We start from the raw sequence: 16,993 nt of genomic DNA on the forward strand, positions 1-16,993 counted from the left end.
ATTGATCCTATTATATCTTTTAAAGTAGTCTCATCCATAAGATTAAAACTTAGTGAATTGGGGAAATTAAAAGCTTTGTTATTTTGATAAAAGGAAATTTTTTCTTTTCAAGTTTAGGAGTGTCATTCAATATATTAGAAGTAGAATTAGGTAATTATTTACCATACAAGGTAAGCACGATATTTCACTCATTCATACACTTTTACATATATATTCCAATGAAGAAATCCGCTGCAGAAACTGCCAGTTCTTTTCTCGATAAATTTTTTTAATATTTGAGGGGGTCAGAAGCCAAGTCGAGTTTTTTTCAATATCGAGTTAAGTGCAGAAATCAAAACTTAATATATACATTTACTTGGTGGCAAAGAGATCCAAGCATAAAACAAGTCTTAATGCCTCCATCTATCAATAAGAAAATGTACTACTTACCATATTTTAACAGTTGTTTAGAGCTAAACGGGTTCAAGTATACTTGGATCCATTTGCAGCCAAGGAAACTGTTATATTCTGTTGATTACTAACAATTTTGTCAGTGTCAGTTGTCGTACTAAAATCGTGAAAAATAGTGATCGAAGTGCATTTTTAATTTCAAAATGCTTACATCAGACGATGAAAGAGGTAAGTAGCTATTATAGCAAGAAAAATGTCTATTTGAAATAAAAATTAAGGTACATATTTCATGATATCAATTTTTTAAGGTCATGATAATACAAATCGAGTTTTCTTTTCATTATAGCGTTACAAATTCATATGGAACTAAGAACATAATCATAATAATTGCATTTTTTTCGTTATTATTTAAATACCTACAACAGATTTTAATAAAATGACTCTTTTTCAGAACCATTCACCGACAACTCTGATATAGATGGAGATTATGTTCCAAGTAGCAGTGGTGGCGATGATGCTGAAGTGCAAAACTTGAATGAAGCTGGGAATGGGAAGTCCAGAAAAAGGGTTCGTAAAACTGCGACATGAAAATGAAATTGTTTAAAAATTCGAAGAAACCAGTTGCCAGAGAACATGATCGTCATCTACGTCAAGCTGAAGCAGCCAAAAATTTAAAAAAAGCCGCCAAGGAATCAGCAAGACAGTGTCCAAAAAAACATGCTATTTGTTTTGATCTACAAAAAACCTTACCCACTCCGCATTTGACACGCAGCAAAGTATATTATTTGCGCCAGCTATGGACTTACAATCTAAGAATCCACGATTTATCATCCGGAATTGGTAATATGTACATGTGACATGAAGGTGAAGGGTCGAAAGGTTCTCAAGAAGTCATGTCATGTTTGCTGAAGTATATTGAAAGTTTGCCAAAAACAGTGACCCACATCGATGCATTCAGTGATAACTGTGACTAAACAAGAACATAAGAAAATTTTGGATGTATATTGTGCAATTTACACATATCGAAAGTGTTGAGCACTGTTTTTTTGGTTCCGGGACATTCCTTTATGGAATGCGATCAAGATTTTGCCATTATTGAAAAAGCAAAGAGACGGCTAACTCACGTTTTTACTCCCGATGATTGGGTTAATTTTATAGCAGGAGTCAGTAGAAAATTAATTGTAGTAAAAATGCAGCCTGAGGATTTTAAATCTATATCTCCCATGGACAACATCATGAAATCAAATCTTACAGGAATAAGTAAAATGCAATGGCTACATTTCAAAAAAAAGTATTCAATGAAACTTTCTTATAAGTTTATAATAGTGATTTTCCTTTTGAAGAAATGGATCTTTCTAAAAAAACTGCCTTGCATGGTAGACCTTTAAAAATTCTTCTACCTGCTCTATATGACAGTCTTCCAAAAATAAAATTAGCAAAATTCAATATCTTGATGCAGCTTCTACCATATGTACCACCAATACACCATGATTTCTATAAGTCGTTGAATCCAGGACAGACGTTGAACGCAGGCCATCAAACAAACGGACGAAACGATGAAGATTATATTCTCGGTATTTATTTTACCTATCGAGTTACCTATCTACAAAAATAAATTATTATGTGGCATTTTTTCAAAATTGTTACAACACCCGTGTACCTTAGTACGGCCCTGTGAATAAAATAAAGTCCAAACATTTTCAAAATCCATCCTAAATTATAAGTATAAGCAAAAAAAAAAATTTGCAATACATAACTCATGCATTTTAGGGTTCTAGATTTTTTAATAAGTAAAAATATTTAAAATTGAAATTTTTTCAATATTTACGTTTTGGTATTTGGACCCCTTGCCTTCTGACCCCCTCATTTATTGTGCGATGACCCCCTAGTAACTTTTTTACAAACCTTTATTATGTAAACCTTATTATGTCTAGTTATATAAAAAACCGCCAGTTAGTTTTTTGCTATACTTAAATTTTAAGTAAGCTGATAATCCACTAGCATATATTCTAGAAACTCCTATAGTTTCGTTTTCCATTTATACATTTTTTTATTAAATATATCACTTATGGACTAACTTACGAACCTCTACATATTTTATTACGCCCTCCTAGTTTTTTCTTCGGAACCTTTTATTTTTACAGACAATTATGAACCTATAGTTATTTTATTAGGTACTCATATTCATCGCTTATTTATTTAAAAAACAATCGATTTTGCTTGTTTTTTTATGTCTCCCTTATAATCCCTATTTTTCCCCCAAGTTTTTTTCTAATGAAAAAACTTGTTTTTACTTTATATTTAGAATTGAAAATGCTATTTGAGGAGACAAAATTAGGTGCAATTTAAATAAAAAACTCTAGTTTTTCAGGGTTGATATGCTGGTATGCTGTTAAAAGTATTTTGGGATATATATTTTATATATAAAAAATATATATATAAAATATAAAATAGTTACGAATAATTTTATTATCAGATGGCGCGCTACGCAAGAGCTCGCCATTTTAAGCGGGGTTTTCAAATATTTTAATTACTGCATCTTTACTACCAATGAATACAAATTTAGAAACTGAAATATCTCTTTAAAAAACACTTTAATACAGTTTGGTTAAAAAAAACATTTATTAACCAAACTGTATTAAAGTGATGTACGTTGAAATTTTTTAAATAATAAAGATTATTACACTTACAAAAATAGATTTTAAATTTTCAACGGATTTTAGCATCAAAATAACATAATTTTAGAAGTATGCCTGGACAGATTTGAATTTGATTAAGAAGCTCAATTATTATAAACACAGTTTTTAAAAATTTCACAGGATGTAAGCTTCTCTAAGGCAGAGTGTCTCTGCTTACCTAGTTTTAGCATAGTTTTAGTTAACATGAAAACGTTGATTGAATATTTGGGTGAATTAAAATAAATATTCAATATTCAATCAACGATGAAAAGTCAAATAATAAAAAGATAGGTTAAGCAGATTAGTCAGATAATAATGATGCTTTACTTTTTTTACTTGAGGATACCCCTAACGAGATTAGGTGATATGATTCTACGACATAACTACTACTGGTGTTTGCAAGTAAACACTTAAATGTTTCATACTTGCTTACTAGTTCTGAGTTCAGATTCTGCTTTTACAGTCACTTTGGTGTCTAAGGAGTGATCATTTAATACATCGGTTTTTAGATTGCTGAAATCTTCAGTTTTTCGTGAAAAGTGTTGTACTCAGGTTCAAATATTAGATGTATAATGCCAATGGTACCTCACCCAATACAAGGAATTATTTAAAAAAAGTTGGTGACCTTTAAAATAAAAGCAATGATGAGCGGTGATGCTTTAGTAGTAATGGTTTTATTTGATTTACTATAATTGGGTTTTTTGTGATTTTACTGAAATCTGGATAACTTCAGAAAGGTTAAATGCTAAAGAAGTGTAGCTTAGTTGCAGGCTAATTTCTGAGGTTATTATAAATGTTGGGAATTTAAAAATCTTATTCAATTAAATATAAAAATGTTGACTTAATGGCAATACAATATGAGGGGGCTTATGTAAGATTATTGACAAAAATCCTATATAAGCTGCCCATATCAGAACATCATTTATTATTTAATTTAAAAATTCACGTTATTTAGCTGACATACAATAGATAACTGATATAAGATTTTTCAGGATGATTAATAATAGTTTTCGCAATCGGCCGAAGCAATTAACTTAATTTACTTGCTACTTATCGAATAATTGAACACAAATTTGTAATTATTCAAAACACGCGCTCAATCGCCATTAAACGACGGTAAAAACCTCTTGTTTAATAAATAATTGCGACCTCAAGAATCTATTCTTTACATTTTGTTATGTGATAACAACCTAAACAATAAATTTTAATGAATGTAATAAGATAAGAATATACATCAAAAAGATTTAAGTACTTTTTTTACACCTTTGTGCTGACGTGGTTTGATCTGGTAAATTAAGTGAGGGCAAAAAAACCTTAAGAACACAAGAGATTTAAAAAAAAAAGATTAAGAGCTGAAGTATAGGAAACCAGGAAAAATGTGCGAAGCTAATCAAAGTTAAATATTTTCTTTTCTCTTAATTTTAATAAATATTTTCTACTCATGCAAATCTATTAATACGAGGAATCAGATTCCTTCTTGTATTTAACAAAGTTCCTTTAATAACAAAAATTCAAATGTTTAAACACATAAATTCATAAGATAAATGTTATATTACCTACCTACAAGTTTTCAAGTGCGTAGAAACAAGTATATATGTATTATGTCTTTCCGAATTAAAAACACATAAAAAAAATCCGGATTTACTAAAATGCACTAAAGACGCAACACGATGATTCCGAAATAAATAATGCTAATGTGTCACTAAATGTGGCAATGGTTGCATAATATTTTAAAATTTTTCTCAGCGCCATATATAGGTGTTAAATTAAGCTCGACACCTGTCAAGTAGAGATCGCAGGGTCTGACTGAAAAATATGGGAAATAGATTTACGCATGCCATCTAACGAGCAACAATACAGTATGTTAAATCAAAGCAATTTCCAAGGCTTAATTTTTGTACATTGTCCGCCCTTTACTACTATTACCCCACTGGGCAATTAGTATCCCTTCATTGCTTCGGATTTTCTTAATTTTTAAAGTTACATTTGGTTAGAGATTCGTTGTTATTCTTTATATGAAGGGTCTCCTATAAATTCATTAATAAAAGTTTTATACAACAACTGCGATTTTAATCAACAATTTCTATTTCGAGAACATCCCGAATGCCCAACACTTTTACCTTTAAACTTTATAGTTTTAAACCCGTTTAAACCGGCGGTTTAAAAACAGCTTGGCCGCCATTTATGAAATTTATTTCGAAAACAGAAAACGGCACCCCAGGACTCGTTTTAGAGAAACCGCAATAATAAGAGGATTAGGGGCGGATTAAGAAACCGCATTACATTGTAGCGAAACCGTTCTTCTCTAAAACAGTTCAGGCAAATGAGCTTTCCGAAATCTAATCTGGGAAATGATGAAAATGCATAAGAAAACATTTGTATTCAGAATAATCGAGTTTAAGAATTACTGTGTTTAAAATATCTTCTCGCTTTCGTTTAGTATTAAATTGTTTTTGAAAAATCAAGCAAGTTGACCAATTGGAAGTTCGATTAGTTAAACTGAGTTATAAGCTCGTTTGAAATGTCACCTGAAATGCGCTGAAACAAATTTATTCTAGTTGATTAAATCGGTTTAGGAACGGGATTTGCAAGTAGTTTATTATTGACAGCAAGGAGACAAGAAACACAATTATATTTCCTTTGAAATTATTCTGATTTTATTGGCAAGATAAATGGACTCAAACTATTCTTTGAGAAAATTAATAAATGCAGACGAAAGTCACATAAAATTGAATTGTTCCACAATGCAGTTTCTCTTTTAGAAACACAGCTGTAACCACCACTAGTGGTTGATAAAATATTTTTTTCTATTATGTATTTAAATTATCGGTATCAAAAAATTGTTAAATTTTTACAAGTGATATAAATATAAACACAAGGAATAATGATGTGCGACAGTAAACGAATACCTATTATTACCAAAATGGTTTCATTTCTTATATTAACTGATCAACAAGAGTCACTGCAGATACATCATCCTGTATTGATCACTTGCTTAATAAAAGAAAACTAAAACTAAATAAAGTAAGTTTTAAATCATTCATTTTAGACAATGGTGCTATTATTATAACTAGTGAACTCACTAAGTAAGTATAAGATTCTTAAAATTTAACTATATGTTTTAATAGATTTATATATAATTATATATGTATAATATAAACCAAGATGCCAAAACATAAAAACATAAAAATGTTTGGACTTGGCCTTGCCAATGGAATTGGCCTTTTATACGTCATGGAAGTTAGCAACAGAATCAGAAACGAAAATCGAATTTTTACAGTCGACCAGATAAGTTCTGCACGCAATATGTTTTTTTCCATATTTAAGGGTTAGATCTGATTTTAAACCTCTAAAATGAAGTTACTGTAATTATATATAGACAAAAAGGGTGTGGATTTATTTTTTTTTCGGCATAAAAGATAAATGTTTGTTTAAAATAATAAATAACTTAAAAAAATCACGCTTACTGTATCACGCTTATAATTTAATAAATTATAAGTATTTTTACATGATAGAGTAATAATGGCTGAATATAGATTATCCAGTTTGAGTTTTTCCTCTGGGGTAATAATTTGTACTGAATTTAACTTGAGACATTTAACATGTTTTGCATCACTCAATTATCTCCCTCTATTCCTATTTGATCTTATAATAGTGTCAGCCAATTAATTAAGCAGTATTTTATCGTGTCTGGGAAATCCATTTATATTTGATTTCGCAATATATTTGACCCGAATTAATCTCTAAATAATTAACCTCTTAAAGAGGCCTTTTCCACTAAATAACCATGACAGTAATAACGGTATGCTAAAATTAGCAGTTTTTTTCCGGATTTCAATGCCTCGTATTAGAATACAACTTAGCGAGTTCATTGACAAGACAAATAATTATGCTATTTTTTTTTGGACATAAAACAAAATAGTCATGTGCTATTTTAATGTATGTTAGCTTATTCAAAACCACCTTATCTCATCTTTCCTTATATAAACAGTAAAAGTGTAAACGCGGAAGATTTTGTTAATGTAGCAATTTTCAGTTTAAAAAGCAATCTGATTTCGGGTCGCGAAATAAGAAGTTGTAATTTGCATTTTTGTTATTAATAAATCGAGGTTTTTAGAATAATTTTTGTGTTATTTGTGTTGAAATTATCTACAACAAATCATTAAAACTCACATCAGAAGTGGGATACCTCTTGGTGAACCGTTCACAGGAGAAAAGGACCTAAAAAGTGAATTTTTCTTGCGTGTTTAAAATGGCTGACGAGGATCAACGCGAAAGACGTGAGAGTGACCGTGCGGGTAGCAGCCTAGCTATTATCGGCGGTAGTGATAGTGCATCAATAAACAATCAGATGATGTTGATGTTTAAAATACAACAAGAAAGTAACAGTAATTTTCAAAATCAAATCATGCAAATTTTATCCACCATGGCCAACGCCCAAGCTACGCAGGCTGAAGCAGCACTACAGTCATGTGCGGTACAAGCACATGCGCAATCTGGTGCTGCGGCTGGTCCCAGTCCCGAAGTTATGGCAGCGGCATCATCGCAAATTCGCTTAACAAATTTTGATCCTGATGACACGCCGTTCACAATGGTGGAATGGATGGATGACGTAACCAGAATTCAAGGCGAGCTGCGAATTTCTGAGACGGTGATTGTTTTGAAAGCACGCTCTTCGAGGTCGAGCAGCTCGATTTTATCAACACTGGACGCCTATTGTTAGAGATTGGGCAACATTTAGGCGAGAGTTTGAGATAACATTTCAAGAACAAGGCACGCCAGCTACTCGATTACGTGCTTGTCTAGCAATTATGAGCACCAATTTCGACTCACTGGTTGAGTATGGAAACGCTAAGTTGACAGCAATTACACGGTTTTACGCTGATTTTCCTTGGAAGATAGTGCTGAGTTTAGTAGAGCATGACATTCAAAGTGTTGAGGTTAAAAATAGAATTTGTTTGCAAAGTTCCGAGTGCGATGCGGATCTGTTAAAGTTATTAGCTGTCTGTGATGCTGCAAAAACAAGTGAGGTTAATCGAGTAAGATAGTCACGAAAACGACAAAACAATTCTCGCGAAGAATACCCCGCTTTTCATGGAAAGTGTCGACAGTGTCATAGATTTGGACATAAGCAGATAAACTGTAAACAAGGTACTGTGTTCAACATGGAAAAACCACTTCCTGGTCCCTCTGGAGCAAATACAAACTATTTACCACGAGATCAGATAATGACGATAATTCTAAATACATGTACAGATTGCCAAAAGAATGGACACACAGAGGACACTACTTGCTATAAGAAAAATGGGTTTCCAAAGCGACTAATTCTGTCACAAAATACTCGGTTGGTGCAGTCTCCACCTTTAGCTACACTTACAAATGACAACACTATAACTTCTATTTCATATTTGGTAGACACTGGGGCAGATGTATCAATATTGCACGAAAAAGTGGCGAAAAACTAAATTTGAAAATTCAACCAGATAATCAATGTTTGGCTGGTATCGGAAAGTCACAGTCATAGGTCGCAGCACTGCCATAATGTTTACGCCAACAATGACATTAGAAATGGAGTTTCTTGTTGTCTCAGATGGATCCATCCCTGGGGGTGACGTTGACGCTTTAATCGGCTTAGATGTCCTTAAACAGCCAGGTGTTAAAGTAGAGGTAAATCAAAATAGTGTAGATATTGTGTATGACCCTCTTAATATGTCCAGAATTTATACTCTACGCACATTTGATGAAAGTCGATTAGATTTGTCAGGATTGGACGAGCCCTTATCTAAAGCTATAAAAACACTACTGCAACAAGCCATAAATCAAACAACGCCGGCAGTAACCACTGGAATATTAACAATAACATTACGTGAAGTAAAGATGTACGTATGTGACGTAAAGGCGAGAAGCAATCGACTAAAATTTTGCCTGATATTGAGGATGATTTTAATGTAACAATAAACAAATCTACAGGTTATGCACCATGGGTGCTAATGTTTGTTGAAAATCGGCGTCTAAATGCCACAAACCAACTGTTAGCTGATATGTCATCCTCGCAGCAAAAAGCTCTCGATATTAAAATGATTAACAACAATGTAAACGATCGATTGAAGAAAATTACTGAAAAGTCAGCAGAAAGTTTTAATAAAAAGCGTGTTAAAGCAGTGTTATACTCTCGGGAGATAAAGTTGCCATAGAAAACAGTCAGTTAGCATAATATGGTGGTGGCCAAAATATCAGGGCCCGTTTGAAGTCATTAATTGCCTGCAAAATGAAAGATATGTCCTGCGACGAGTAGGAAAGCTTTAGTAAGTTTCTCAAACGTTTGTAGATATAGTTCCCTAAAAATAAATGTATAGGCTGTTTTATAACACAATGTTTGGACTATGTTCCCCACTATGTTTATAAGATCTTTAAAAGAAAAATTGTAGCAAGATCCCCAAAAATGCTCTTGGGCTATGTTCTTAAAAATTGCTTATGCATAAACAAAATATGCAGACAAAAATTTGTTTATTTTTCTCATTTAGATAGGTCAGGTATTTAGGAGGTCGAGGACGCCCAACGTCAGGAAGGCCGTGCTAGCTTATGTTATTCAAAACCATCTTATCTCATCGTTCTTTGTATAAACAGTAAAAGTGTAAACGCGGGAGATTTTGTTGATGTAGCAATTTTCAGTTTAAAAAGCAGTCTGATTTCGGGTCGCGAAATAAGAAGTTGTAATTTGCATTTTTGTGATTAATAAATCAAGGATTTTAGAATAATTTTTGTGTTATTTGTGTTGAAATTATCCACAGCAAATCATTAAAACTAACATGTATAAACTCTATTCCAGGAAAATCCTAAAAACCCGAGTCTTTTATCTTTAAACTTTATAGTTTTCAACCCCTATAAAACATGATTTAAAAACAGCTTGTCCGCTATGTTTGAAACTTATTGCGAAAACAGAAAACGCCATCGCAGGACTGATTTTAGACAAACCGCAATAATAAAAGGATTAACAAGCGGCTTTACATTATAGCGAAAACGTTCTTCTCTGAAACATTTGAGGCAAATTAAATATAATCTGAAAAACAAGAGTGCATAAGAATAATCGAGTTTAAGCATAACGTTCGTCCAGCTTTCATTTAGTATTAAATACTTTTTGAAAAATCGGACATGTGATCGGTCTATAAATAGCAAATTGACCAATCCGAAGTTCAGTTAATTAAACAGAGTAATGTCGTTTGAAATGTCACCTGCAATGCGCCGAAACGAATTCATTCCAGTTGATTAAATCGGTTTAGGACCGGGGATTCGCAATTGTAGTTTTCAATCACTTTCATTTAGAAAGGACAAGAAATACAATTATCTCCGCTGAAATTATTTTGATTTTATCGGAGGAAAGAATATACGGATTAAAACATTATTATAAGAGGAATAATTTGAAATTTCGCACTTTTAAATCTTTTTGGGGCTGCATTCTTATCAGCATATAGAAAAAGCTGAGGAATTTCGTCAATATTTTAATAAATATACGAGGGTATTTCGACTTATACATAACAGCTTAAAGTATCTAAATATTCATGAAACAAATATATAACCTTCTAATATTAAAATAATTGAAAAGTGGTAGTAGCAAAAGCACTAAGTGACAAAATTTAAGTTTTGTAGGTCTTTGGTTAAAAAGGTTTTAAGTGCCATTGCTAATGTACCCACAAAGGTTATAAGTGCCAAAGTCAGGTTGCTTTCAACCTGACTTTGGCACTTATATCGATTCTATAAGTTATCATTCTTCATTGACATTGTACATAAGCATTTGCCATCATTTCATTAGAGATGTTGCAAGCAAACAAACTGCCCATAGTTCCACGACAATGCTAATTCTAGCCTTTCAATATTCTAAGTTTTGTGCACTACATATTCAATCTTTATTGTTATTATTATTAGTATTACTAAATTCATTTTTACTTATTCATTTAGAGAATAATTGCTCTAAACTTACTTTTTAACCTCTTATTCCTTTCCTATCCATATTATTAAGTGGTAGGTAGCTCTAATCCATAAGAAAAAGAAACAGAAAAACCTATTGGCCAGTTTCTCCGTCGCCGAGCTCGCTTCATATAAAAATACCATCGGCCACAAAATTGCAGAACAATTTTCAACTATCGCGGGTCATTTCCGGGGTCAATACTATAAGTGGCCTTAGGTCGGGCAAACTTTTCGAGTGTTGTAGTTACCAATTTGATGGCTATTTCTTGTAGCTATATATACGGCTCTCCAAGTTGAGAGTTATGATTTATGTAATTCTACTACGTGGGAGGAAAGAAAATAATTGAAGCGTGAAGTAATAAAAGTTTTCTTACCAATTTATTAAAGGCATAAAATGGGAGCGAGAGTTTTGGCATTTAGGCTATGCTTTTTATACATCTTATCTTTGAAACAGTTTCAGGGATATTTTCTGAGTATATTGAATAAGTAATAGTTGCTTGTGTAGCCGTAGACGTAGAATTGTATATGGAACACAAATAAGTTGAATGAGGTTTCCTGTATCACAGCTACAACCGTATGAGTTTATCTACATATTATATGATGTCTCGGTTTTTTTAGGAGGTTAGATTTGATATTGGTAGAAAAGGGATAGAAAATTTCTAAGCTAAAAACAATTTTAGTATATCTAGACCCAACCTTGGTTAAGTTTTACTAAAATTCATTAAAGAAATCTATTTTTTTTTGTTTAAAGGGGCAATGGTAAATATTATTTTCAGATCTAGGGATGAAGACGAATTATCTAACTGTAAGTTCAATTTAATCGTGCCGGAAATACCAAAGCTCTTCAATAAAAATGAAAGTTTTCTGCTAGAAATCAATCAATTTATTTTCGTGTAATGTATGGGGTTAATGTATTATAATGTGTGTATTGTATGTAAACACAAATGTAGGTTTAAATTTTTTTAATATGTCTAAACAGAATCATAGAGAATGACTAAAAATGCTATTTTTTCAAAAGTATCCTGTAGCGCAAAAACTAAGATAGCTATGACAAATTTGATTAAGGCAACTTCAAAAATCAGAAAAATTATAAAATCAGGTCAAACTAATGAAGACAAGTAAAATCTTTTAAGGAAGAAATTAATATGGTTTGTCTGTTTCGTAACTTTTTAACCTGTATTGTTCAAGAATACAGTTCATTAAAAAATAAAAAAAGATCTTTAACTGAAGTTTCAATAATGCTTCGCAAGCTTTTTACTACCTACGTATCAAAAATAGAATTTGGAAAACTTAATACAGTTTAAAAAAGGGATTTTAAATTGAGATTTTAAATAGAGAGTTACGCCTTGTTTTCGAGAAATGAAATAGGGTTTTTTCACGTTTTACTCAAAAACCTTAAGGTTATATAAGGAAAGTATAGATAAAGAAACTATAGATTTTTTTAACACTTATAATTTTCTGAAAAGCATTTTTTAGGCAATTATATTCTGCAAAAAACCCGCTTTTCATTAACCCTACCCTTACCCCCCCCACCCACCCCACACTGCTTACTATTAAGAAATTGTATTCAGAAAATCATTATATTTTCAATATATTACGCGTGAATAGCAGCTGGTTTTACCATTAATATCCCATCTAATAACACAGATTATTTACTTAAATTTGATATAATTATATATATATATATATATTAACAAATATTTAATTCAAAAACAGTGCTATTTTATTGGCAATTATGCGCGAAAAATTATGATTTTTCAAAAAAAAATCTTACTGGGCAAATGTTTGGGTGGGTGGGGGGGGGGGGGGTAAGGGTTGCGTTGATGAAAAACAATGTTTTTGCAGAAAATATATATTTAATTTAATAACACTATTTATTTAAATTTGATATAATTTAATATATAGATATATTTATTACAAAAACAGCCTTAGTAAATTGGATAATATGGACGAAAAACAGTGATTTTTCAGAAATTTCATCAAATATTTGATTTGTAGTCAAGTTTAAAAACTAAATATGTAAATCCCGTGACAATTTGTTAAATGCCAAATTTTTTTTCTTTTGTAAACAGATCGTATATGATATACGTATATTCTTCAGTTTAATAAATATACCATATACGGTAATGTCAAAACCAAAAATATACTAAAAAATCGTTGAACAAATATACTATATTTAACGTTAATAATATATAATGTGTTGCTTGGTAAAGCTTTAAAAGAAAAATTCAGATCTTTGTTTTTGAAATTCAGCCGCTTATCTCGTTTATTTGTCGTTAATTAATTACGTTATAATAACTAGTCCAATTTTGATAAAGAAAAAACATTGTGCTACTAGAGGACCTAGGACTTTTGCCTTTTGCTTTTTTCTTTAAAGCACGTCATGATTTTTTTGTGTTTGTAGCTATTTGTAAATGAGGTGTATGAGCCTATATTTCACTTGCTGCATTATAGAAAATTAAGCCTTATTAGTATCCTAAATAACCTTCATTAACCAGTTTATCCTTTTCGTCAATTGTTAAAAGATCATATCGTTTTAATCTACGATATTGTATGGGTGATAATTCAATTGGTCTCATTGACAATTATTTCTAAATATCATTCGTCTGATAATTACAACGATCTGTCTTTCTTCTCTAACATCAAGTTCCATATTTTTCGTTTAAAATTTCGGGTATTGACCGCTTTCGATATTAGCGAATATTTATTTATTTAATCAATCAATACACGGGATCAACCCTATTATAAAAAATATACATATTTTTGAAAAAGAAATAAAAGCTAGACTACCTAACCATTAAATATTAATTAACAATAATTATTAAACTTGATTTTAATAACGAGGATAATTAAACTATTTTACAAATACTATTAATAATCTCTCAGAATCTGAACAATTGACAATGTACAACAAAATATATTATTATCAATGACAAAGATCAAATGTACTTCAATTTCAAAAAACAAAATCCTACAAATTCTTAATAAGACTCCTAAAATGAATAGGGAAATTCCCAAAACTTCAATTCCAGTAGAGTTTACTAGCCTCCAGGTTCTTTCGACAGGCGAGTGCATATCATAGTTGGTACGATGATGAGGCAAAGAAAACAATCGATTTACCCTCAGATTACGAAGTGGAATATTAAATGAAGTTCGGGACAAATCACAAGGCCATTCAAAAGTTTATAAATAAACATTAAATCGTTCTTTACATAACACTGGTGCTCTTCATCATAACAATGATCATTAGGAACTGGAAGGTGAAGTTTATAAAGGCATAATCGTAAAAATTTATTTTGAACTCTCTCCAGTGCCATACAATTATTCATGTAAAGAGGAGACCAAAGTAGTGATCCATACCCCAACAAAGAGACAACAAGTGATATGTGAAACCTTTTGTAAGTTTTAACCGACAGGTCTTTACAATTGCTCAGGACAAAACCAAGGACCTTAGATGCTTTAGTTATAATAGTATTCACATAGGTATTAAAATTGAATTGTTCATCAAAAAAGATACCAAGGTCTTTTACTGCTTCAGTGTTTCTAAGATTAACATTACCAATAGTATGGAATTTATTCAGACCATTTAAACTGATCACCCTATAAAACTTTAAATCGTCAGCAAACAACAAAAAATTACTATTTTCAAAGCAAACCAAAATATCATTAATGAAAATATTAAACAACAGAGGAGAACAATGACCACCCTGTCGAACCCCAGAGGTCACACTGATAAGGTGAGACCTAGCATCACCAATTTGTACCTGATGAAATCTGTCAAAAAGAAAACTCGCAAACTAAATTTTTCTAGTAATAAGCAATGATTGACAATGTCAAATGCCTTGGAAAAGTCTGTATATATTACATCCACTTGTCCACTCCTCTCCAAAGCATTCAACAGGGCACCCTGATACAACAACAAGTTTGTAATAGCCGACTTGCCACGATTGAAGCCATTCTGGTCACTTAAGTCACAGAAGTTCTTTGCAATAAAAATTAATTTGGTCATAAATAAGACTGTTCAGAAGTTTTGGAATTGCCGACTGTGCGCACACGTTCCTGTAATTGATCATTTAATTAGCAGCACCACATTTAAATATAGGCGTAATAAAACTAAGTTTCCACTGGGATGGAAAAATTGTCAAGTCCCTTTGATTGTCCTTCATCTTTTTTTTCTATCTTTAATCCCTTTTCTTACAAAATAGCATATTGGACTATAGGGAACTCCTGTTAAAAACGCTGTTTTTTGCAAAGCACTACAATTATTTGCGAACTGAGGATCATACCTTAGATTGTTATAGACATTTAAACAAATTTGTTTGGCGTCTGTACTTCAGTCAGTCTTATCGTTTTCATTACAAATGTTGTTGTCTTTCTTGTGCACCCACGGTCTCCATAAGCCCGCATTAACACTTTCCTCTTCATTTGCCAAATTTTCCTGCCTAATTTCCCAGGGTCGAAATATTTTAAGGTCTTTAGGTATAATACCAAGACAAATCCACAAACACAAATAAAAAATAAAACTGAGTTTCCACTGCGATGGAAAAATTGTCAAGTCTAATGAACTGGTCATCTCTTATCTTTTTATTTAACGTGCACTAAAAGTTGTGCTCCGCAGTACAAAATGGTCCTTTCTGAGTGGATCCTTCTCAAAAATATTTTCTAGATCTGCCCCTGATCTTATACTTTCTTTATTAGTCCGTTTACGACACGAACTTAATAAATATACCTGGACTGCTAATGCATATGGCCACGGTACCCAAAAATGACCACTGCCTGGTGGCCGCCATTTATAATGGTTTTGTCCTTCTGATGTTGGTCACTCTGAACATTTTCAGTGTTGCCAACCAAGAATATATTAAATAACGGTAATGGAGTTGACGGTGCTCAATTGTGAGTATAGCGGATTGCCTAGTTTTTGGCGATTTGTAAACGACACGCTTGGGTATATCGTTGCAACAGGCGATAATTTAGGCTTGAGCTCGTGAATTTGAATTATATTATAATATTAAGAGGACTAAAAGTAAATAAAAATTGGAGAGAATATCATTGACAATAACAACTGAAATGATTCATTGTTGTCACATTATTAGTTAATATCACGATGTCCTAACAAGAAATAGTTAGGTATCTTTAAAAGTTTAAAATAATAATAAAAACAAACATATTTTAATATTCGACCTTCTTCAGAAAAAAACAAATTAAAATATTCTATCATAACAAAAATCCAGTAGAAAAAACTAAATAAGCATGACAATATAAAATATAATACATGTACAATAAAAATAATTTATAAAAAATAATTTTTTTCTCGTTTTTCCCCACAAACGAGAGAGACGGATAGACGATGGGAGTCGGATAGTCTGTTTAACGACAGCCAATCGCTGATGCGAGATTGGGCGCGCGATTGAATGTTAAATAGGTTCTTACTTTCGGATAATTTCGACACGCATTCGTGTGTCTCAGTGTGAACGCGCCTTTCTTATTCACATTTTGACATTTCACAGTTTATTTTTAAGTTGTCATCAAGTCGTGAATGTGATCTTTTATTCACAGTGAATGATTCACAGCATAGAGTAATTAAAAGTATTTAATATTCATTTCTCTATGATTCACAGGTAGTAAAATTTTGCTCAACCCTAAGCGATATAGCTTCCTTCTTATTTAATACGTGGATCATGTATCACATCCTTATTTATCTGGTTCATTGTTCTCAAAACCGAATTATTGTGAATTTTCTGTGTTTATAATAGAATAATAAATAGAGTTGTTTATTTTTACTATATAAACCCTTGCTAACTACAAACCCTCAGGGAGTCATCTATATTTTGATTTTTATAGATGGTTGTATCTATTAATGTGATTCATAGAAGGAAAGTAAAAGTCGTATCAGTAAAAATAGAAAGAAAATAAGTTAAAGTTTAGTTTTGTAAGATTCAAGATTATCAGAATAATATCAG

The sequence above is a fragment of the Anthonomus grandis genome, chromosome 2 (genome assembly GCF_022605725.1).
Source record: "Anthonomus grandis grandis chromosome 2, icAntGran1.3, whole genome shotgun sequence".
Lineage (NCBI taxonomy): Eukaryota > Metazoa > Arthropoda > Insecta > Coleoptera > Curculionidae > Anthonomus > Anthonomus grandis.